At 37.5% G+C, this 25,612-nt stretch overlaps 1 protein-coding gene and 1 long non-coding RNA gene across 8 annotated transcripts in view; one reads left to right on the top strand and one right to left on the bottom strand.

The window, feature by feature from the left end:
* IMMP2L (inner mitochondrial membrane peptidase subunit 2) overlaps positions 1 to 25,612 on the top strand; it is an 886,543-nt gene that overhangs the window by 859,868 nt on the left and 1,063 nt on the right. The gene's annotated exons all lie outside the window — the stretch shown is intronic.
* Positions 1,241 to 25,612, bottom strand: part of LOC123606714 — a 212,545-nt gene continuing 188,173 nt past the window's right edge. Inside the window, exon 3 of the long non-coding RNA XR_006716460.1 lies at positions 1,241 to 5,039. This is a non-coding gene — a long non-coding RNA (uncharacterized LOC123606714). The remainder of the gene's footprint in view (positions 5,040 to 25,612) is intronic.

Genomic DNA, 25,612 nt, shown 5'->3' with positions numbered 1-25,612 from the left:
GATGGCAGTGTGAATGGAAATCAACATAGGTATTCAAACAAAGAAGAACCTGGCAACAAATTTGATAAGAAGATGGTGAAGCACAGACAGAACTCCAACTATGGGCTGAAGGTTGCAGTTAAAGCTGGGCACGAGGTGGGGCGCCTGGGTGGCGCAGTCGGTTAAGCGTCCAACTTCAGCCAGGTCACGATCTCGCGGTCCGTGAGTTCGAGCCCCGCGTCAGGCTCTGGGCTGATGGCTCAGAGCCTGGAGCCTGTTTCCGATTCTGTGTCTCCCTCTCTCTCTCTGCCCCTCCCCCGTTCATACTCTGTCTCTCTCTGTCCCAAAAATAAATAAACGTTGAAAAAAAAAATTAAAAAAAAAAAAAAAAAAGCTGGGCACGAGGGAGACCCCCCGATTGAGAAGCCAGGGTAAGATCCTCATTTGGGAGAATAGATGAAAAGCTGGATGTTGCATACTTCATCTTTGTGTGATAAGGAGGATACCTGCCTGAGGATGTGTAGCAGACCACTGAGAATCAGATCTGGAGGTAAATGGTCAGGCTATGAATAGAGATTTGAGGGATTTGGGGCAGAGTGTGAGTTGAAGAAATGGCAGTGGATGAGTTCACCAAGGGAAAGCATATAAAGAGAGGATTAAACAAATCTGAGGGAATACCTACATTCAGGAAACAGATGGGCGATGATGAGTGAGCAGAACTTTACAGTTTCTTCGGAGCACTAAGAAGAGAAGTAAGGTAGTCATTAGGGTGCCTTTCTAGCAGAGGGTGGTCAGCAGGGTTGAATATTGCAGGGGAATACGGAGACTGGAGACCTTCCCTGGAAATTTTAGTGATCTTTAAAAACACAATTCTGTTGAACAGTGAAAACAGATGCCATCAGGGTTTAAGGAATGAGTCAGTGGTCAGGAACTGGAACCATTTATAATGCTTTAGTTTGCTAGGAAAATTCATACTTCCAATGGACCTTTTAACTGGTATTGTGGAGCTGGGAGAAAGTCAAGAAAATAATGCTCATTTACCTAAAAGCAATTTCTTTGCGATCTGTCAGATATGTAATTTAAAACAACACAGAGTCCTCCATTCTTTTCGTTGTTGTTGTTCATTACTGCAAATGCCTTTACCAGAGGCAGAGGTCTCTTAGGGATGTTACCTTAATCCAAAGGATTTCGTTTTTATTGAGCTCATCTTGGTACATAGAAAAACTCCTTCAAAGTTCAGCTCTGCATCAAAAATGAAACGTAACAACAGCCATGTTTTATTGCTGTTGGAGATAGAATCCTAGGCAGAAAATTTATTAGGACAAGACTTCTTACAATCATTTCTATGCTTATAAATCAGTATCACAAGCTAACTGAACAGATTTTTTCTCAAAGGCATTATTCCTAATTGGACACCATTAACAGTTAACAATGGGATATAATATATCGTAGCTATTTTCAATACCTCATTTTCTTAACTCCTGTTATTAATGTATTACACCTCAGGCATCATCTGTACCTGACTTACTATGGGGCTATCATAGCAGTTAATATGCAGCAGGGCTCTGTGCTATATTAGTGCCGACTTTACACCCCTTAATTCTCATGGCAACCTTGCAGAGCTGATATTCTTGTTCCCATTTTGACAATGAGAAAAGACTGAAAGAAGTCAACTTACCAGAGATCATATAGCTATTAATTTTTCTGAGTCTAAATCCCTGTATGGTTTTCTGACCCCAAAGCTTCTGCTCTCTACACGCTGCTTACTGATGGCTCCCCACTCTTCTTCCTTGGACCATATGTACATCATGATATTCCAGGAACAGGGGCAGTGTGATGCTGAATTATCAGTGTTATTGATGATTAGAGACAATCTCTTGTGAGTCTCAGACTAAAGAATAAGTTTGGGTTGATCAGTCCCCACCCCCACGCCCTTGAGTTAAAATTTCTTTGAAGTAATGAAGCAGTTGTCTTTTCAGGTTACGGAAGACACAGAAAAGCCAACAGGAAAAGAAAAACACTTAAAGGAAATGGAAAGCTAATTGGAACCATAGTTTCCAATGTCAGTTAGTACTAGATGCAGTGGGCAAAATATGGCCAGGAATTTTCATGACGAGATTTCATCCAAGGGCAGTATCTACTTCTGGTGCTTTGTGCATACCTTATGCCTCTCCAGTTTGTTAGAGGAAATGACTGATGACAGTTTCCTAACAGTGGGAGGGTGGCACATGGCATGCATGAGGACAAGAGTGCCAAATCTGTTGAACATTCATCATTAGCCAAGCCTCTCTTCCTCTCCATAGGGCAGCAAGTGTTCTACCCAGCAGTGTGACCATAAGGCCTAAGCCCTCCTCACTCTTCAGGTTGAGGTCCTGACAATTTAATATTATCCATGGATTTATAAAGCATCAGGAGTTTTAGTAGTAAATATCAGCTTACTGCACTATCAAAATTGTTTTATAAAAAAATTTTGCTAATTAGCATCAGCATTCAATTATCTGAGTCAGTGGAGTCAAGTCATGTATAATCCATAGCAGTGGATAATCTCTAGATAATTTGTAACTTTGCACTGGAAAAAATTAATTTGTCTCTGTTAAATTTTCCTTAGGCTGTTGAAGTTATCAACCTTTTCCCAGGCATAGATGCATAAATGTAAAGAAAAAAGATACAATTTAGAATTACTTAATTGAGCAAATATCAATTTGGAATATAGAAATTGTAATAGGTTTTGTCTGTATCTCTATAGGTTCTCTAGGCTCAGGAAGGAGAACTAAGAGCTGCAATTTTAAAGGTGATTTACAACTATTTCTTCTCCTAAGCTTTGCTCTGTTCTCTCATGCCTAATAGCAATGCTCACCTTTTTACAGCTGAGCATAGGACTCTAACTGCACCGAAATCTCACAAGCTCTGGTCTAGGGGTACATGTGTTACTGCTCAAGGAAGTTTATTTTTACATATCAGCTGATAGCCTTCTAGCATTATCTTTGAATTGCTGCATTCCCTCAGGTGTCTGTCCTGAGCACTTTTACTTTCTAATTCTTCTCTAGGAGAGCACTTTAATTCCCACAAGTACAGCCTGATGATGATTCCTAGATCTCTATGTTCTGCTTCACACACTTGGCTGAACTCTCACAGAGACTTGTCAATTGCACGCAGGATGTGTCCCTGTGACATTCAATAGCAATCTCAGATTGAATAATGCAAAAGTGAACTCATTGTTTCTCAAATCTGCTCCTTCTGCCATGATCCCTCTGCTATTAAAGGAATTACTATCTTTCCAGGCAGGGGAGAAAGCAGTCAGCTCCACAATCCCTTCTTTTCTCAGCCCCCATGTCCAATCAGTTGCCAAATCATATCTGATCTGAATCCACATTGTGTCTCGTTTCACTTCTATAATCCATATATATTAAGCTTATTTCTGTTTTCATGCCATGGATTTAGAACACAAGACAGTGCCACTTCAAAAAGCTCATACCTAGTAAAAGAAACATAACAAAATAGATAATCAATGGACAGTATGATAATTATTAGTTGCCATTAACTAAGTACCGGTTGCCAAGGCTGGGAGGAAAAAGTGGAAGCCTTCCGCATCCTGGAGAAAGTGACATGAAAGTTAGATGAAGGAGATTGATGTAGGTAAAGAGCAGAAGAAAGCCTTTCAGAAAGTAGGAAAAAGTAGTATGTGCAAAGGTACAGAGATGTGAGAGAGGAAGGCCTTTTTAAAGAGGTGTTAAGAAAGATCCAGGTACACATTAAGTGCCAAGAGATAAAGCAGAGGTACATTTATGAAGGGCTGTGTCTACTGTGCTATGAAATTGCAATTTCATTCTCAAAGTAGCCTTTCTTTCCTCTTCCTCTTGACACGATCATATCTCTTGTCAGCCCTCTTGTAAAAAAAATCTCCTGACTGTTCTCTTGCTCTCTGCTCTTGCCTTTTCTTTTGTTAGATTGCAGTCAGAGGTGGCACCCCTGTTCGATTTTTGAACAGTCTCTTTCCTAATCCTTCACTGGCCTATATTTCCAGATTACACTCATCTTCTGCAACCTCCACTTCTGCCAGACACATCCCATGGATCAAGCTTGTGACAACTGCCTTTTCCTCTTAAGTTATAAACTCCTCAAGGCCAGAGTCTGTGGCTCACCCATCTTGGTAGATTTAAATTCCATGTCCTATGCTTTGTACACAGTAGGCTTTTATATATCTGTTGTATTGAGTAATAGGAATATACTTTAGAATCTTGCCACATTTCTTCATTTTTCAAGCTCTTTTATGCACAATGACATAACTGCATTGCTGTAATAAGCACCAGCTTTCTTGTCACTGTCAACAAGTGTTCCTTACAGCCCAGTGGCTCCTAACATGTCCTGCTGCTACGTATCAGCAACAGTTCCCAGAGTGGCATGGATGTGTACAAACCTTAATGGGCAATGTTTGCTTTTCTCTGCAGAAAATGAAAGGTCTCACTTTTCCCTGGGGTAAAAGCAGTTTTAGGAAACACTGATGCAGGGCCCCTTGCCAACCTTTACAATTTCCAGGACTCTACACCTCATTTCATTGACAGGTGTGTTGAAAAGGGCTTGGAACTAGGAGTCAGGGCTAGGATTTGCATCCCACCCTAACTAACTGGGTACCTGTAGGCAATATTTCTGAGCCTTGATTTCCTCACCTGTGGAATTAGGAATTAGACTTTAATTCCAAATGTCCTTATCAACATTCCTTCACCAGTATTATCATGGTAGCTTACCAGTTATCTTAAATACAAAAATCACAAAGCCATCCTGACTTCCTTTTTTTCATCCTCATTTAAGCAGAAAAGATGTTATTGGAAGGATATTGAATAGTCCACTGAATGGATGGGATGAAAACTAGTTTTAAACATAAGCTGTCCCTATGTTTATACAGGAGCAGGGTGATGAGTTTGGCAGTTGCTGTCACTGGATACTTCCTGGCATTCATCCCTCTGCCAGTAACTCTGATGTTTCTGTGTCTCTGCATCACTCCCTCCATCACTTCAGAGTTCCACATGAGGGCATCCAATTGGCTGAGCCCAGAATAGATCCTGTAGAAAAAAAACACAATTGAGGACATAATATTTAGAAAAGATTATTTAAAAGGCATGCTATGTATCGAGGCTTCTAGATAATAGAAGTTCCTATCATTGGAATAAATTAGATCCTGAGATGACATACAAGATTGCATTGCCTTAGTCCCTTGCAGAATAACATTCACCTAGTTTCCTGTAAGGTGAATTCTGTAAGGTCCCTGGGGGAAGCTACTGCAGTGACACTGTCCATTATGATACTTAGAGTGTCCTGTCACAGACCTGATGTGAGAAAAGTTTGCAGAAGTTTAATCAGAGAAAAACTTTCCTCTTGTCCTGTAAGAGCTGTGTGAGTTAGCTTGTTCTCCTCTTCACATTGACTCTCCGATAGCCAAGAACCAAGTGTGGGGCTTTCCACAGCAACTGCCTTCCCCCTAATAGCAGTCACTTTTATTTATCTTCTTTTGTTCCTGGTTGTTTATTTTGTAAAGCTCCTCACATTCTCTTTGAAAGAGAGAATAAAAGAGAGGTAGGAAATGGGGAGAGATGGATACTAGCCACCGAGTGAACAGAGATAACCATGGTGGTAAAGTGGCTGCATCCACCATAGGAGCAGGCCTGGGAATGGGTATCTGTTTACCCTGTTGTTCCAAATCCTCTTACCCATGGCAAACTAGTCTATCCCTTTGGCTGCCTTCCCACTTGATACAAATATGGTTTAAGACAATGTCAACAACAATAAAGACTTCCACACCTCTTCCCTCATGTATTTATATGAACTGTTTTATCTCCTACATAAAACTAGCATGTGGGTGGAACATCAGCTACTAGAGAGTGCACAAGTAAACAATGAAATATCAGTAATGCCATCCATCTCCTGTGGATTATTGTGGATACTATGAGTTGCTAACTATCCAAATGATATTCAAGTATTTCATCACCTGCTTAATCAAGCTGCAAAATAAGGAGTTAGACCACTTCAACTCCAGTGATTTGATTATGTGGTAAAGAGAGTAGTGCATAAACATTAATCTTGGGAAATTAATTCATGAAAATTAGCTGAACATATCCCTAGAGGCCTGTTTTGTATCTATTTTTGCATAAAATGTTGAACTAACTACTTACTGAAGGGGTCTTGGGGGAACTAGAATGATTATGCATGATTCTGTAGTTATCTAGAGAGAATCATGAAGAGGCCATGAAGTGACCTGAAAATGCATTCTGATTAAAGCTAAGGCTTGAACAGGAAAATTGCTTTGAAATGATTAAAGTTAAAATTGTTGGTAATGAGGGAAAACACTTGTCCTAGAATGAGGAGTTTAAATGAGAGAATCTCGTTTTGAATCTTTTGTAAGGCATATGGCTTTTACTTTTTCATTGAAAAATATTGGGTTGTCTCAATTTGAAATTCAGTGGAGGGCAAGGAGGACTTGGAGAATGTTCTAGATAAAAATATGACAAAGGATTGTCTTAAGTGAAAATCTTCCCTCAGGAGAGGGAAGTTTAGTATCTTTTAGAATCAGTCCAAATGCACCCACTCAGTGGAGCTTTCCTAAGGGTTGGCCAGAGTACTCTGCTTGGGGTACTTGGCTCCTTTGTATGTCTACCATGTCAGGTATGGTTTATTGAAACATCCATCCTTCCCACCAGATCATGAGATCTTAGGGGACAGAAATCATCTTTATTGTGTTTATTTCCAGCATCTATCAGGGTGCCTGTCCTCAGAACTAAGCCCATAACTCTGATTACCTTTATTGTCCTTGGCAAATATTCACCTTTGGAGATAATTAAAGATATTAGTATTGTATCTCAAATCTTGAAAGGCAGATGTATTTCAGAATTCAGACTTTTCAGATGTTGGAAAGGTGTTATCAGTGTCTATAAACAGTGTCTATAAACAATGTCTATGCCATATGTAACAATACTTGCAGCATAGTCTGGGAAGTTTCTATAATCAAACACATTAATTGTGCAGCAAAAACAAAGAGGCTATTGTAAAGTTGTAATAGGCATAGGGGTGCATATATCTTTCTGAATTCGTGTTTTAATTTTCTTTGGGTACATACCAAGAGTGGAATTGTGGGATCATACAGTGTTTCTGTTTTTAATTTTTTTTATTTTTTTAATGTTTATTTATTTTTGAGACAGAGAGAGACAGAGCATGAATGGGGGAGGGGCAGAGAGAGAGACACAGAATCTGAAGCAGGCTCCAGGCTCTGTCAGCACAGAGCCCGACGCGGGGCTCAAACTCACCGTGAGGTCATGACCTGAGCTGAAGTCGAACGCTTAACCGACTGAGCCACCCAGGCGCCCCTCTATTTTGAATTTTTTAAGGCACCTCCATACTGTTTTCCACAGTGACTATACCAATTTACATTGCCACCAACAGTGTATGAGAGTTCCTTTTTCTCCACATTCTCACCAACATTTGTTTCTTCTCTTTTTGATTTTAGTCATTCTGATAGGTATAAGGCAATATCTCATTGTGGTTTTGATTTGCCTTTCCCTGATGATGTGTGATGTTGAACATCTTTTCATGGGTCTGTTTGCTGTCTGTATGTCTTGTTGGAAAAATATGTATTCAGGTCGTCTGCCCATTTTTAAATCAAATTGTTTGTGTGTGTATTGAGTTGTACAAGTTCTTTATATATTTTGGATATTAAGCCCTTATCAGATATATCCTGTGTAAATATCAACTCCCAATCAATAGGTTGCTTTTTAGTTTTGTTGATGGTTTTCTTCACTGTACAAAAGCCTTTTATTTTGATGTAGTCCCAACAGGTTATTTTTGCTTGTTTTCCCTTGTCTTAGGAGACATACCTAGAAAAATGTTGCTACAGGCCATGAACAAAAAGAAATTACTACTGTGTTCTCTTCTAGCATTTTTATGGTTTCAGGTCTCACATTTACGTGTTTAATCCTTTTTGACTTTATTTTTGTGTATGGTGCTAGAAAGTGGTCCAGTTTTACTCTTTTGCATGTAACTGTACCATTTTCCCATCATTTGTTGAAGAGACTTGTTTTATCCCCATTGTATATTCTTTACTTCTTTATCATAGATTAATTGATGATATGAGTGTGGGTTTATTTTTGGACTGCAGAATTATTTAAAATAGCCAAAACAAGGAAGCACCCCAAGTGTCCATTGGTAAAGAGGATGTAGTGTGTGTGTGTGTACACACATACATATATACATACAGTAGAAGTTTATGCAGCCATAAAAAGGATGAGTGAGATCTTGACATTTGTAAAAACTGGATGGACCTATAGGGTATTATGCTAAGTGAAATATGTCACACTGAGAAAGACAAATACCATAGGAATTCACTCATATGTGGACTCTATAAAACAAAATAAATGAATACAAACAAATAACAGAAGCATCCCTATAAAGACAGAGAACAAACTGATGGTTGCCAGAGGGGAGGCAAGTGGGGGGTAGGCAAAATGGGTGAAAGGGAGTGGGAGATACAAGTTTCCAGTTATGGAATGAATAAGTCATGGGAATAACAGGTACAGCATAGGGAATATAGTCAATGATACTGTAGTAGCATTGTATGGTAACAGATGGTGGCTACACTTGTGAGCATAGCATAATATAGAGAGAACTTGAATCACTGTGTTGTATACCTGAAACTAGTGTAACGCTGTGTGTTAACTATATTCAAACAAATTTTTTTCAATTAAAATGGCCACTTAAAAATTATGAATAGGTACACAGCATGAAATAAAGACTAGAATTTTATAACTGTTAGGTCAGGTCAGGTTTTGTTACCAGAGAGTTACAAAAAAAATAAATAAATAAAACATGATTTTAGGGGGAGCTCTTTGACTTTTGGAATCGCGATAAGATATTGTGGTCCAGTGTTAACATCTTCAGGAAGGAAGGCCTTCTCATCTCAGGGAAGTATTCCTGGGTACAAGAACCCTTACTCTTGTCAGTTCAGGGAGGAGGGAGAGAATAGTGCTGTGTTTTTCTGGATGGTTACATGTTCTCATAACCGGCATTGCTACCAGAGTCCCTACAAGAAGGGGTGAAGGAAGTGTGCCACCACTGCCTCTGTGCCTTTGCTGTTTCTCCTCAGCTTTAACCTATTTGTTCTCTTTTCTAGAGCCTCCTTTTGTGTTCTGCACAATTCTTTGGCAGACCCACATGTTCTTTATTCACTTAAACAACCAAAGCTTTGCTGTTATTTGTCTTTGAGTAGATCCAAGTCAGTGATTACTTTAGAAAGGGAGCAGTCTATACACATGTTTTGTTTAGAGGGCTTATGTTTACCTATTCAATATGGCACGGATAAGAATCTTAGAAATGTATGTGGATGACGGGCCAGTACTATTCTCTTTATGACCCTTGACAAATCCGTATTTGTTAATACGTGTTTAAAAATAAAGTAGGTAGTGTCATTTCTATCTTTCAGTCTTTAAAAATAGCCATTTCATAACATTTTTTTAAACTGCAATGGCTTATCTTTGAATATGATACTTGCTTTTGTGTGTATTTACAAGAAAGGTCACTTCTATGCTATCTGGTAAAGGAATTATATTCTGCTCTTTTCACACCATGCCCTTCTCCACCCCCACCTTTGTCTTTTAGGTTGTTTTAAAGACATGCCTTTAGTAATGTTGCTGTTGATGTCCAGTGTTGACATTCACAAAAATGGTGACTACAGAGAGTGGGGTCAAAAAGGCAAATCTCTGCAATGTCAGGACATCCCTTTCTCTGGAGCAGAGTACTATGGACACCCACTATTGATCTCACTCTGTTTCTTCTCTGAGTAAAAGGTTGTTACATCCAGTACCTGACTGCATTGAGTTTTCTTTGGTGACTCTGATACCAAGAAACAGTCGGTGAAGTGATGGACTTCTACTCCTAGTGATTAGTATTGTGATAATTTAAGCTATCATGCAATTGGAGTCCCTCCATGGGATTAATTAACTGGTTCATGGTGCCCTATTCCTTTGGGATTGATAACTAGGGCATGGTACTCTGGTCTACACTCTCCATTTGCAGCATCGTGTTGAGTGCACAGTACCAAAGCAGAGGCTGTGAATGAAGTCCCGTGTTTCTCTGCAGTCACCTCCTCTTTATGTGCCACTCACATCCCTGGTCTCCATAGCAGTTAAGACAACATCTTTCTTTGTGTTACCCAAATCCAGAAAGAGTTGACAACCTCTGTCAGTGCAGCACGGAGACGTGTCACCTGGATACCACCGTGAGAAGATTGATGGTGATGTTGTATTCAAGAAAATTTTTATGTGTGGAGGAGGACAAATAGCAAGAATGGTGGTCTATTACCCAAATAACCCATGGGACTAATCCCAGGGGTTTGGGAATCATTTATAAGTTTCTCTCCTCCCTAATATCATTAACTTGGTTTGGAAGTAAATGGTGGTCACCAGAGGCAATCCAAACCAATTTTCTTTGCCGGTATAATATATTCAAAAAATTCTTACAATGCAGTAAATAGGTTGTAAAATTTAAGTCTAGGCATTACATATATGTGTTTTAAATTACATACTGTATCTTGAAAATAATTTTTTGAGACTGAAAGAACCATACACCAGTTTTTTGGTAGCACTAGTTTATGGTCAGTCTGTTGTGGCACATCATCTATGAAGCTCTCCTGTCACTTACTACTGTTTTCTGAAAAACTTTGGATGTCTCTCTTTAGGTAGGTTAGGGAATTTCCTTGATGTCCAGATAATAAAATATAGCATTTCCAGATTTAAGCTTTCTTTACTCAACATTCACTCATTCAACGGATATTTACTGCTGACAAGTATTTCATGATCTTGTCCAAGATATTATGCTAATTTCTAATATAGAAAAGGTAAGATATAGGCTCTGCTGTCATAAATATTATAGAATCTAGATTATAGACCAGGAACTGGCAAACTATGGCCTTTGGATGAAATTCAGCTTGGTGCTTTTTTGTTTTTTATTTTTGTAAATAAAATTTTGTTATAACAAATCTTATAGTCACTTATATATTGCCTGTAGCTGCTCTGTGCTACAAACTAATGACAGTTGAATACTTGGAACAAATACTGTATAGTCTGTAAGCCTAAACAAGTTACCTCTGGCTATTATAGAAAAAGTTGGCCAACTATTGCTATAGACATGGAAACATAATTATTAAATAATATCATAAGAGAAGCAGGACATTACAGGGAGGAGCAGCATGAATTTTTAACTACACCTTTTTCAAATCCTGGTTCTATCATATACTAGACTCATAACTTTCAGCATAAGGCTTACTATTTCTAAGCCCAAGTATTCTTTTCTGCAAATGAAAATGTCTATTCCGCAAGTTTAATATAAGGAATAAGAGAATGTCTATCTGAAACATTTCGGATATAACTATAGTCATTAAGTGTTCCCTGTCTCAAAAGAAGGGGATGACCATGTGTCCTGGAGACATATGTATGCCTCTTGACCCAGCATAATTATTAATAGCCTTCTTCACTCTAAAGTTTCCCAAGTCATATAATATATTACATGGTCAACACTATGCCTAGAGATTTTTTAGAATTTCAATTCAAATATACTTGACAGCATTACATTAGTTTCAGGTGTACAATATAGTGATTCAACAGTTGTATACATTACTCAGTGTTCATCACTATAAGTGTACTCTTAATCCCTTTCATATATTTCACCCATCCCCCCAACCCCCCCTCTGTTAACCATCAGTTTATTCTCAAGTTGAGTGGTTTTTTTTTTGTTTCTTAAATTCCATATATGAGTGAAATGATATATTTGTCTTTCTCTGACTTATTTCACTTAGCATTATACTTTCCAGATTCATCCATGTGGTTGCAAATGGCAAGATATCATTCTTTTTTATGGCTGAGTAATATTCCATATATATATATAAATGTCTTCTTTATCAATTCATCTATCAGTGGATACTTGGGCTGCCTCCATAATTTGGTTATTGTAAATAATGCTGCAATAAACATAGGGGTGCATATATCTTTTTGAAATAGTGTTTTTATACTCTTTGGGTAATACCCAGTAATGAAATTCATGGATCATAGGGTAGATCTACTTTTGATCTTTTAAGAAATACCCATGCTGTTTTCCACAGTGGCTGCACTAGTTTTAATTTCCATGGACAATGCACAAGAATTCATTTTTTCTTCACATCCTCACCAACACTTGTTTCTGGTGGTTTTGATTTGATTCTGACAGGTGTGAGGTGATAGCTCACTGTGGTTTTAATTTGCATGTACCTGATGATTAGTGATGTTTATGTGTCTGTTAGCAATCTGTTATGTTTTCTGGACAAATGGATATTTCTTCTGCCCATTTTTTAATTGGACTATTTGTTTTGGGGGTTTTGACTTGTATAGGTTTTTTATATACTCTGGATACTAACCCTTTATGGTCTATGCCATTAATAAGTATCTTCTCCCATTCAGTAGATTGTGTTGGTTTTGTTGATTGTTTTCTTTGCTGTGCAGAAGCTTTTATTTAAAAAAATTTTTTTTAAATGTTTGTTTTTGAGAGAGCACAAGTGGGGAAAGGGCAGACAGAAGGAGACACAGAATCCAAAGTAGGCTCCAGGCTCTGAGCTGTCGGCACAGAGCCCAAGCGGGGCTTGAACCCACAAACCGTGAGATCATAACCTGAGCTGAAGTCAGATACTCAACTGACTGATCCACCTAGGTGCCCCAAAAGCTTTTAATTTTAATGTAACCCCAATAGTTTGTTTTTTTGTTTCCCTTGACTCAGAAGATATATCTAGAAAAATGTTACTACAGCCAATGCCAAAGAAATTAGAGCCTGTGCTCTATTCAGGATTTTTATGGTCTCAGGTCTCACATTCAGGTCCTTAATCCATTTTGATTCTGTTTTTGTCTATGGTGTAAGAAAGTGATCAAGTTTCAATCATTTGCATTTAGCTGTCCACTTTTCCCAGCACCATTTGTTGAAGGGACTTTTTCCTATTCATGTTCTTGCCTCCTTTGTCAAAGATAAATTGACCATATAATCATGGGTTCATTTCTAGGCTCTCTATTCTCTTCTGTTGATCTGTGTGTCTATTTTTGTGCCAGTATCATACTGTTTTGCTTATTAGACCCTTGTAGTGTATCTTGAAATCTGGGATTGTAATACCTCCAGTTTTGGTTGTGTCTTTAAAGACTGCTTTGGCTATTCAAGGTCTTTAGTTCTAGTTCTGAAAAAATTATTTTGGTATTTTGATAGGAATTGTATTAAATCTGTAGATTGTTTTGGGTATTATAGACATTTTAACAGTATTCTTTCATTCCATGAGCATGGAATATCTTTCCATTTTTTTGTTTTGTTTTCAATTTCTTTCCTCTGTGTTTTATAGTTTTCAGAGTACAGGTCTTTCATCTCCTTGGTTATGCTTATTCCTAGGTATTTTATTATTTTTGGTACAATTGTAGAGGAGATTGTTTTATCTTTCTGCTGCTTCATTATTAGTGTATAGGAAGGAATGTAACTGACTTCTGTATATTGATTTTGAATTCTTTACTGAATTCATTTATCAGTTCTAGTAGTTTTTGGGTGGAGTCTTTTGGGTTTCCTGTATCTAGTTTCATATCATCTGCAAACAGTGACAGTTTTACTTCTTTTTTGGCCATTTGGATGCCTTCTATTTCTTTTTCTTGTCTGATTGTTGTGGCTACTACTTCTAGTGTTGTATTAAATAAATAAAAATGGTGGGAGTTGACCTTGTCTTATTCCTGATCTTAGGGGAAAAGTTCTGAGTTGTTTTACCACTGAGTATGGTGTTCACTGTGGGTTTTTCATATATGTCCCTTATTATATTGAGATATATATTCCCTGTATACCTACTTTGTTGAGGGTTTTAATAATGAATCAATGTACTTTGTCAAATTCTTTTCTCTACCTATGAAAACAATCATATTTTTTTATCCTTTCTCTTGTTGACACATGTATCATGTGGCCTGATTTGCAAATACTGAACCACCCTTGTATCCCAGATATAAATCCCAGTTGATTGTGGTGAATGACTTTTGAAATGTATGTTGGATTCAGTTTGTCAGTATTTTGTTGAGGATTTTTGCATCTATGTTCATCATAGATAATGGCCTATAGCTGTCCTTTCTTGTAGTATCATTATCTAGTTTTGGTATCAGGGAGAAAGCTGGACTCCTAGAATGAATGTGGAAGGTTTCCTTTCTCTTCTATTATTTGGAATAGTTTAAGAAGAATAGGTATTAACTCTTCTTTAAATGTTTGGTAGAATTCACCTGTGAAGCTCTCTTGTCCTGGATTTGTTTCCTGGGAGTTTTTTCATTACTGATTTAATTTCATTACTGGTAGTCAGTCTGTTCAAATTTTTTATTTCTTCCTGCTCCAGTTTTTGGAGTTTATGTTTTGAAGAATATATCCATTTCTTTTAGATTGTCCAATTTGTTGGCATATAATTTTTAATAATCTTCTATAATCTTTCATATTTTGGTTGTTATTTCTCCTCTTTAATTTGTGATTTTGTTTGAGTCCTTTCTCTATTTTCTTTTAATATATGCTCTCATCTTTATTATTTTCTTACTTCTGCTGGTTTGGGATTAGTATTTTCTTTTCTAGCTCCTTCAGGTGTAAGGTTGTTTTCTGAGATTTTTCTTACTTCTTGAGGTAGGTCTGAATTGGTATAAACTTCCCTGTGAGAACAGCTTTTGCTGCAATCCAAAGATTTTAGAATCTTGTTTTCATTTTCACCTATCTCCATGTACTTTTTTATTTCCTCTTTGATTTCTTGGTTGACCTATTCATTGTTTAGTAGCATATTATTTAACCTTCTTGTATCTATAGTCTAAATAGATTTTTTCTTTTGTTTGATGTCTAATTTCATAGCATTTTGGTCAGAAAAGACTCCTGATATGACGTTAATCTTTTTAAATTTGTTGAGACTTGTTTTGTGGCCTAATATGTGATCTATTTAAATGCACAGGGAATGGTCTCCAAAAAAAAAAATTTTTATTCTGCTCTTTCAGGATGGAATATTCTGACTATATCTGTTAGATCCATCTGGTTGAGTATGTCATTCAAAGCCACTGTTCCCTTGTTAGTTTTCCTTTTGGATGATCTATCCATTGATGTAAGTGGGGTGTTAAAGTCCCCTATTATTGTATTACTATTATTAGGTGCTTTATGTTTGTTGTTAGCTACTTTATATATTTTGCTTCTTTCACGTTGGGTGCATAAATATTTACAATTGTTATAACTTCTTACTGGATTGCTCCTTTTATGATTATATAGTGTCCTTTGTCTCATTACAGTCTGTTTTAAAGTCTATTTTGTATGATGTAGGTATAGCTACTCCCATTTTATTTCACTTCCATTTGCATGATAAATGCTTTTCCATTCCTTCACTTTGAATTTGTGTGTTTCTTTTTTGTTTTAAATGTTTATTTTTGAGACAGAGCATGCGCACAAGTGGGGAGAGGCAGAGAGAGGATCTGAAGCAGGCTTGTGGTGCCAGCAGAGACCCCGATGCCGGGGCTTCAACTCATGAACTGTTGAAGTGTGAGATCATGACTTGAGCCAAAGTTGGCTGCTCAACTGACTGAGCCGCACAGGTGCCCCTGAATTTGCATGCTTCTTCAGGTCTGAAATGAGTTTCCTGTAGGCACTGTATAGATGGATCTTGTTTTTTGTTTTGTTTTTCTATTCCATCAACCTGTGTCTTTTGAATTGAGTGTTTAGTCCACTTACATTCAAACTAATTATTGACAGGTATGTACTTACTCCCATTTTGTTACTTGGTTGATGGTTGTTGCGGTAGTTCTCTGTTCCTTTCTTCTCTTGCTCTCTTCTCTTACAGTTTGCATTCTGCAAGAGGGAACCTACAGCTGCCCCAAACCAAGGCAGGAAGGGTTGGAGGGATGGAGTAGTCGAAGCATGAGGATGGAGGTGTGTGGGTACACTGTTAGCAAGCTAGGTAGTAAGTATTGGCCCTGGTTTCTACAGGCTGCATGTCTAAGCTGGGGGTGGGGGAATGAAATGGCTTCTGCCAGCACTTTTCTTTCCTGAGAAATCTCCCAAGGATCCTCCCCTTCCAGCACATGCCCTAAGATAAGTAAACAAATTTCCCTCTTTTATACCCCAGCCATTTTTCAAACTGCTCTTTCTATGGTGTATCTCTGCAGAGCACTTTGTTGTGCTCTTTAAAGGCATGGACTCAGTTTCCTCTAGCCTTCCCTGCTCTCCCAGAGCAGAGCCTGCTGAGTTTGAAAGTTCCGGGTGTTAAGCCTCACTTACTGTAAGAACACATGAAATTTGACCCCTCTGGTTTTCAAAGCCAAATGTTAGGGGAATTCATCTTCTGGGTGAGGTTTCCCATGCCTGTTGTGAGGGTCTCTTTCTTTCCTCCCTCCATGCCTGAGGTGTCCCTCCCTCCTGGTGACAGTCCCTGCAAGTCCATTTAGATCCCAACCATATCCCTGCTCTTCCTACTCCCTTTGATATGGCCTCTTCTCCACATTTTGCTGTGGAGAGTCTTTTCTGCCAGCCTCCGGTCTTTTCCTTGGTAATTTACACTGATACGGGTGTTATCTAGTTGCATCCGTAGGAGGAGGTGATCTTAGGCTCCTTCTACTCTGCCATTTTCCCCCAAAGTCCCTTTCTTTTCTTTTTTAAGAAACTGATAGTGGGTAGACCATCACCAGGCCTCAGTTCCTTAAAAAGGAACAAATGGTTGAGAATTGCGGTGGCTGGAAGGGCTCCATGGAAAAGTTAGGCTACACTGGGTTTTATAGGAAGGTCCCAGGTATATGAGGAAGAGGATTACAAACTGAGTACAGAAGCCATCAGAAGCAGGAAGGTGGGCGTGATATGTGGAGTTGGGTATACCATGGAGGCCCTTAGAGTAGAACTTGCATACTGAGAAATCATGTAGGTAAGTTTGGAAAGATGTGGGTATAAAGGATGTTGGACGACAGAGTGGAAAGCTGACTGACTTCTTTAAGCTCTGGGAAATCGGCAATTCATTTAAACAGTGTTCTTCCAAGTTCCAGTGTTGTTTCAGTTTGATTTGACCTTCAGAATTGTAGGTAATTTAATAATGCAGAATGAATATCATGTGACTGCTGCCTTGTTTATGTGGAGATTTTTCTCTCTTATACTGCTAAGTAAATTCATCAAAAATACTTTATTTGCTAGTAGTGATTATATAAAATGTGGTTTTTTTTTCTTAAGAAAATATTTTAATCAAATGAAATTTTGTGCTTCATCTCATTTTTCATCCTGGTCCATTTTTGACCCTGGCTCTAGTTCTGAATGGCTTTTTTAAAGTCTTTGCTTCCATTAACAGTCATCATCTTCTTCCTCTCCTATGTTTCCCTTTCTATCCTATCTGTGGACTCTTATGCTTTTGCTTGTCCTTATCTTATCCTTTCAAGCTCTTCCTTCAAGAGAAGAGGGTATCCTGAAGCCAGGAATTGGAAGAGTGCTCTGTAGACTGATGGTCTATGAATAGGGGGTGGAGAGAACCAAAATAATGCACACCTGTGCCTTTGGCACCTGAAGAAAAGGCTGGGCTCATGAAGGTTGTGTCTACAACATGCCAACATAACTTCTCTGTGGAGCCAATTCAATCAAAGGCAGGCAATTCAGTCCATGTGCTTCTTTGGCATTGTGTGGACAAAACAAACTAGTTGACTGATAGTGCTGATCAATTTTCAGCTAGTATTTTTGGTGTTTCCTAGAGCAGAGATCTCTAAAGAGGGGAGCAGGAATAGACAAGGGGTGTGTATAATGATTCCCTGGATACAAAAACAAAAAATTAGTACTCCTGAACTAAAAAACAAGAGTTGGAGCTTTACTAACATTTGGTTTTATGGACTGTTAGTACTAATTGTAATAATTTTTATTATATATAATTTTTAAATGTGTAAATATGGAGGTCAGTTCTCCAATATTTTTACTGGTAGGATGCACAATTAAAACAGATCATTCTAGATCATTGATTCTAAATCTATGGGCAACAGTTATTGTAAGAGGCCTATTAATATATGTGGATGGGCAAATTTCTCATTAAGCAGACAGTAAAAAAACAATGATCTGCTTAGGATTTCTAATAATTTAATAAGTTTCTGTTGTGTTCAAAAATTTACTGTAAAAGTGGATTTCTTATGCCTAAAAATGTTGTGAATCCATTGAAAAGGAGACATAGCTACACATGGGACACAAAAGAGCATAGGGTAGGGTTAAGTCCCAGTAAAATATTAGGTTGGTTGGTCAAAGTAACAAAACCTATTGAAAAAATTTTAGTCATACCTTGGAGTATTATAGGGTCTGTTCTAGATCACTACAATAAAGTGAATACTACACCAAGGCATGGTAAATGGATTTTTTTAGTTTTTCAGTGCATATAAAGGTTATATTTATACTATACTGTAGTCCATTAAATTTGTAATAATGTTGCCTAAAAAGTTTACATGCCTTAATTAAAAAATATATTCTAAAGAAGACTAATCCACTGAACTTTCAAAAAGTCTTTGTGTGTGTGTGGGGGGGGTAGACAGTCTTGCCTCAGTGTTGATAGTTGCTGGAGGGGGGGATGGCTGTGACAATTTCTTAAAATAAGACAACAGTGAAAGTTGTTGCATAAATCTGCTTTTCATGAACAATTGCTCTGTAGCATGTGATACTATTTGATGCATTTTCAAAACTGGAGTCAATCCTCTCCAACCCTGCTGCTGCTTTATCAACTAAGCTTCTGTAATATTCTAAGTCCTTTGTTGTCATTTCAACAGTTTTCACAGAATCTCCACCAGGAGTGCAGTCTATTTCAAGAAACCATGTTTTGTTCTCATTCATAAAATGATGAGCACCTCCTCATCCATTAAGGTTTTATCATGAGATAGCAACAATGCAGTCACTTTTTCATGTTCCACTTCAAATTCAAGTTTTCTTGCTATTTCCTCTATATCTGTAGCTACTTTCTCCACTGAAGTCTTCAGCCCCTCAAAGTCATCCATTAGGGTTAGAATCAACTTCTTCCAAATTCCTGTGAATGTTGGTATTTTGGCCCCTTTCCATGAATCCTAAGTGTTCCTAATGACATCTAGGATGGTGAATACTTTCCAGAAGGTTTTCAGTTGACTTTGCTCATATACATCAGTGATACCAGTGTTTGTGGCAGCTATCGTCTTAAAGAATAAGACTTATTAAAGAATAAGCCTTGACAGTCCAAACGTGTCCTTTGGACTGCATGGGCTGCAGAATAGTTGTTGTGTTAGCAGGCATGAAAACATTAATCTCATTGTACATTTCCATCAGAGCTCTTTGATGACCAGGTGCATTGTCAGCAATATTTTGAAAGGACTTTCTTCTTTAAGCAGTAGGTCTCAATAGAAGGCTTACAATATTCAGTGAACCACATTGTAAACAAATGTGCTGTCATCCTGGCTTTGTTGTTCCATTTATAGAGCACAGGCAGAATAAATTTAGCATAATCTTTAAAGGTTCTAGCATTTTTGGAATAGTAAATGAACATTGGCTTCAACTTAAAGTCACTAGCTGCATTATCCCCTGACAAGAGAGAGAGCCTGTTCTTTGGGGCCAGACATTGACTTCTCCTCTCTAGCTATGAAAACCCTAGTTAGCATCTCCTTCCAATAAAAGGCTATTGAATCTACGTTAAAAATCTGTTCACTAATATAGCCACCTTCATTAATTATCTTAGATATTCTGGATAACTTGCTGCTTTACCTTGTTCTTTTTTGTTATGGACATGGCTTCTATCCTTAAACCTCATAAACCAATTTCTGCTAGATCAAACTTATCTTCGGCAGCTTCCTTTCCTCTCTGCCTTCATAGAATTGAGAAGAGTTAGGGCCTTACTCTGGATTAGGTGTTTGTTTAACAGAATGTTGTGGCTGGTTTGATCTTTTATCCAGACCACTAAAACTTCCTCCACATCAGCAGTAAGGCTACCACTTATTTATCATTTGTGTGTTCACTGGAGTAGCTTTTTAATTTCTTTGAAGAACTTTCTTTTTTCATTCACAATTTGGCTGTTTGGCACAAGAGGCTTAGCTTTGGCCTATTTTGGCTTTTGACATGCTTCCTCACTAAGTGTAATTATTTATAGTTTTGATTCCAAGTAAGAGACCTGTGACTCTTCATTTTACTCATACACTTAGAAGCCATTTGGGGTTATTAATTGGCCTAATTTTGATAGTGTTGTGTCTCAGGGAACAGAGAGGTTTGAGGAGAGGTAAAGTGATGGGGAACAGCCAGCCAGTGAAGCAGACACAACACACATTTATCAATTGTTTGCTGTCTTAAAAAGGCACAACTTGTGGAGCCCCAAAGCAATTACAGTAGTAACATTAAATATCACAGATCACCATAACAAATATAAAAAAATTATGAAATGTACGCATTATCAAAATACAACATGGACACAAATGAGCAAATCCTGTTGGAAAATGGCACTGATAGACTTGCTCTCCACAGGGTTGCTGCAAAGCTTAATAAAACTAGGTATGCCTTTGCATGCTTAAGCATCTCTCTCTTTAATAACAAAAAAAAAAGTTTTTTTCTGTCTTCAACCTGTTTCCCTATTTTGAGTGATTATTGGCACATGTTATGGAACTAGCTTCGAGCACAGTATTCCTGTTTATTCATGTCTATATTAGGGTTGGGCTGCCATAATCAAATATCATAGACTGCATGGCTTGAACAACAGAAAATTTCTCACAGTTCTGGAGACAAGAAATCCAAGGGCAAGTGTCAGAAAGTTTTGGTGTTGGGAGGCTTCTCTCATTGTCTTGCAAATGGCCAACTTTTTGCTGTGTCCCCACATGCAACCCTATTGATTGTGTGTCTTAATGACCTCATCTAACAACCATTCCAGCCCAATTGGATTAGGGTCACCTTAATGGCCTCATTTTAACTTAGAACCTTTAAAGAGGTAACTATCGCCAAATACTCATATTCTGAGGTGCTGGGGATTAGGGTTTCAACCTATGAGTTTTGAGAAAAATAATTCAGTTTGTAACAAGCATTTCCATTATGATCAATCTAGGTGTTTCGGGAAAGTATGTGGGACCTAACAAAACTCAAAAGCAATATAATTAAGTTGACCCAATCTTGATTTGTCCAGGACAGCCCCATTTTACTATTATCCTGACTTAATTTAAAAGGGCTCCCTTTGACAGTCAAAGTGTCTCATTTGGAAAATAAATTACATGGTAGATCTTGATAGGTTCAAGAGCCAGGGGGCATGCACTTCAGTCTTGGCTCAAAAGAACCTATTGCTGTGCCTAGGTTTCCTCTACTATGGAGACCATCATAGAACCTGCATCACACAGTTATTGTGAGGATTAAATGCATCAGAATGACTGAGTCATTCAGAACACTGACCTGTGTGTAGTAAGAACTGAGGGTAACACTGAGTAAGCGACAGGGAGGAGGATTATATTTGTTAGGTGTGATGGTTAACTTTGTGTGTCACTTTAGCTGGGCCAAGGTGCCCAGCTCTTTAGTTGTTTCTGTAAGAGTGTTTTGGGGATGAGTTTTACATTTAGATTAGAGGACTTTGAGTTAAGCTGATTGTTCTCCAATAGGTGGGTGGGCTTTGTTCAATCAGCTGAAGGCCTGCTTAGAACAAAAGCCTGACTACCCCCAAGCAATAAGGGATTTGCCTGGAGACTACTGCCTTTGAGCTTAAACTGCAGCTCTTTCTGGAGTCTTCTGCCTTCTGGCCTTTCTACATTAGATTTTCAAAGCACCAAGCCTCCACAATTACATGAGTTAAATCCTTAAAATAAACATTTCTCTATATACACACAAATCCTATTAGTTCTGTTTCTCTGGAGGACCCTGCCTAGTATGGTATGTATGGAAACAAAAGCTGGTTTATTTCAAGTATAGCTTTTAATTTTTAAATAGTTCCTTTATTTCTGGATTTTTTTCTGTCCTTCATTCACTGTACCCTTTGCATGTCTGTATGCATATCAATAAAAAAATAAAGATCTGTGATAAGACTGCTAAGAGAGTATATAGGCATTCTCTGTACCTTAGTCTTTCTTAAAGAAACACTTAAATATTGCATTCCATCCAATACTTTTAAACCATACTAATATTCTACATCTATGAGAATTTTCACATTCATAATTCTAAAGATGAAATTTTTTTCAGAAAGTGAGTAGTATACCTAATAAATGTTTAGAATAAAAGAATTCTAGGTTTTAGTAAAATGAATGTTGATTTAAAAAAAATCCAGTCACCAAGAAAGCAAGCAAATATATTGGCAAGAGTTCTGCAAAGTTAAAAGACTGGCAACTCAACCATAGGAAAAAAAAAAGTTAAAACAACTTGGAACCGTAAATAAAGGCTTGAGGAACAACTGAGTAGCAGCTATCAAATCTAAAAAGGGTTATTGTGCAGAGGATGGAGACCAGCTGTCCTATAGCTCCACTGAGCCCAGACATGAACAAAAATAGATAAAAACTTTACTATGACAGACCATTTAGATCGAAGTTCCTGGCAGTTAACATGTTTGGAATGGTTACTTAGCATGTTTCAGAATATATTCAAGGGATTCTTTAAAATTGGTCAAGTTCACTTTTTCTGGGTGTGATGCTAAGTGGAAAATTCAGATCCTAGGTTCCCAATGAGGTTAATCAGAATCACTAAGAGGATGGGGTAGGGTCGTAAAAACCATATGCTCCCTTTCTATGAAATGTTAGGAAATGGTTTCTAGGATGTTACAAAAGGGAATGTGTAGTGTTCTACCTTTGGTATGAGAAAAAAGGGAAATAAGAGAATGTTTCTTTTTTGGAAAAAAGAACAACAAAAACTGATGAAAATAGTTAATCTATAGAGATGCAGTGGTGGATGAGAATTTAATTTGTGTATATTGTTTTTTGTATCAGTTTCCCATTGCTAATATAATAGATTACCACAAATACAGTAGTTTAAAACAAATTTATTTCACAGTTCTGGAGGTCATGAGTCCAATATGGATCTCACTGGGCTAAAATCAAGGTATCAGCATGGCTACATTTATTCTGACAGCTATAGGGGATAATCTGTTTCCTTGCTAGTTTCTAGAGGCCACCTGCATTCCTTGGCTCATGGCCCTTTTCTCCATCTTCAAAATCAAGCAGTACAACATCTCTGTCTAAATCTGACCCTTCTGCCTAGCTTACCTACATTTAAGGATTCTTATCCCATGAACCCAAATATAATCATGTTATAGAATAGTCTTGTTATCTTAAGGTCAACTGATCAGCAACTTTAAGTCCATTAGGATATGGTAATCCTTACAGAGTAACTGTGTGTTGGGGGGCATTCTGCCTACCTCACCTTTTAAGAATAATTTTGACTTCTGAACCATGCAAATGTTTAAATATTAAAAAAAAAAATACTGAGTCCAAAAGGATATCAAAAGCACACTAAAATTGAATACAAATAGAAGCAAATCTACACTGTGGAGGAAAAAAAGGACAAATTCCAATAAATATACCCTTAACATGAGATGTATTTTAAGGATTAAAATAATTTCAAAGAAACCTTGATTTTACTAAACTGGTAGTTGTTGGAAATCTGAGTGCTCACTCTGGAAGAAAGGAGATAGAAATATAGAATGGGGAAAGTTGAGGGAAAGCCCTAGGGTTTTGTATTTTTTTAATGTTTATCCTATGAAATGGCTTTGAATGTTGACACCCTCAGAGCAATAAGTACCTATAGTAGCAGGTTTTGGTTTCTAAATAGTATTCCTTGGTAAAACCAAGCCTCTTTAATGAGATGTCCAATGTCAGGCTGAACCACTATCAAGTACAAGTAGCCTACAGCATTCAGTGGTACCAAAAAGGAAGTGCTCAGAGACTGATGGAGATATGTCCATCATTGATCAAGAACCTCCCCACTGCTCTGAGGACATTGGAGCATTAAACCAAAATCTCATAACATATTTTGAAATTAAAAATATTTGATATTAAAAGAATTTAGGATTAGAAGGAGAAGCACTTTAGAGAAAATGAAAGCTATTAAATATAAAAGGAATAATAAATTAGGAAACTCACTAGTGTAATCATCAACGTAATAACTGATTCAGGGAGGATCATCCATGGATGTTAAAACTATCAGATGATTGAAAAACCAGCTTCTTTCAGAGACAGTGAAATGATTGGATAAAATTTTGATGCAAGATAGTGAAATATTTCAGAATATCATCCCACAGCTTAGTTATTCATGACAAAAGGAAAACAGTTTGTTTATAGTGGAGAAAGCTGGTCAATATCACATTAATCAAATTATCCAACTTCATTCATGTCACAACAATAGGACAAACAGATATTTTGTGCCTTCTGACATGACAGAATGGGAAGAATACACTATCAAGTACATTGTGTTCTTGCCAAGAACATTTAACTTGAATCTATTCAGGAAGGGAAAAGTCGAGCAATTCTAAATGTAGGATATTTTACAAGGCAACAGGCCCAAACAAAAATCATGACAATTATGATGTAATTCTGGACCCTTGATTAAGAACTTAAAAAATAGCTATAAAAGACATTATTGGAACAGTTGGAAAATTTTGATTGTTGTAAGAAATATTGTATCATTAATATATTACATAGAATGTATTATGTTTATGTAGTAAAGAGTCTTAGTTCTGAGGAGATACATGTGGAAAATTAGGAATAAATTCAGAATGTCAGCAACTTTCAAATGGTTCAAAACAATATGTACACAGGTACACATACAAAGAGAAGGGAACAAATGCAACAAAATGTAAATGGTGAATTTGGGTGAATTTTTTTTTTCTACCACATTTTCAAATTTTCTGCAGGTTTGATTTTCTGAGTAATATTCCTTTATTGGGCTCTCGGGGCTTCTTCATAGACTTTGGGCTTATTTTGTTTGTATTCCAAGTTGTTGTGAAGGGTTTTTTTTTTTCTTCCTTTTCAAAAAAAAAGTGTTTCTAGTTACCTTTTTAGAATCTCTCATTTGACATCCAGTTCTTTGAGTTTCTGTGCAACATGTTTTCCTGAATGCAGATGCTAGGAAATAGAACTTCAATGAAATCAGTCTTGTATGCTAATCTCTATGGAGCTTCAAGTTATAGGAAAACGTTTGAAAATAAAAAGTGGGCCCATAGTATTTGGTTTGCAGCTAGCACTAAATAATAATGTGCTGAATGTAAGTATTTTGTAAACTTTTAAATGCTATTAAATATTATCTAATAACAAAAATAGCATCCACAACAAAAGATACAGATTTCTAGACCCTGCTTCTGCTTTGTTGAAGGGTGATCTGTGAAAATAGAACCTGGATCTGCATTTCAGACAGGTTTGCTCCACTCTTCTGCTCACTGAAGCTCATGTCCCTATGGAAACCTAAGCTGTCTTTAAGGGCTCAGCCTTCAGTCCTCCAAGACGACTTCCCTCTAGTTACCTCCACTTTAATCCTGGCACATCTCTGCTGATGGGGGTTCTTTGCCCTCTGTCATGATCTTTATACTTGATTCTTTTTCCTGCTTCCTATCCTCCATTGCTGGCTTTCCCTTGGTTTTCCACCTCCCTCTGGGAGCACTAGTTCCATCTTGCTCCCTGTAGTTTCCAAGATCTAA

Source organism: Leopardus geoffroyi, chromosome A2 (assembly GCF_018350155.1).
Source record: "Leopardus geoffroyi isolate Oge1 chromosome A2, O.geoffroyi_Oge1_pat1.0, whole genome shotgun sequence".
Taxonomy (NCBI): Eukaryota; Metazoa; Chordata; class Mammalia; order Carnivora; family Felidae; genus Leopardus; species Leopardus geoffroyi.
Note: the sequence above shows the minus strand (reverse complement) of the source record. Positions and strands in the feature narration are given on the sequence as shown.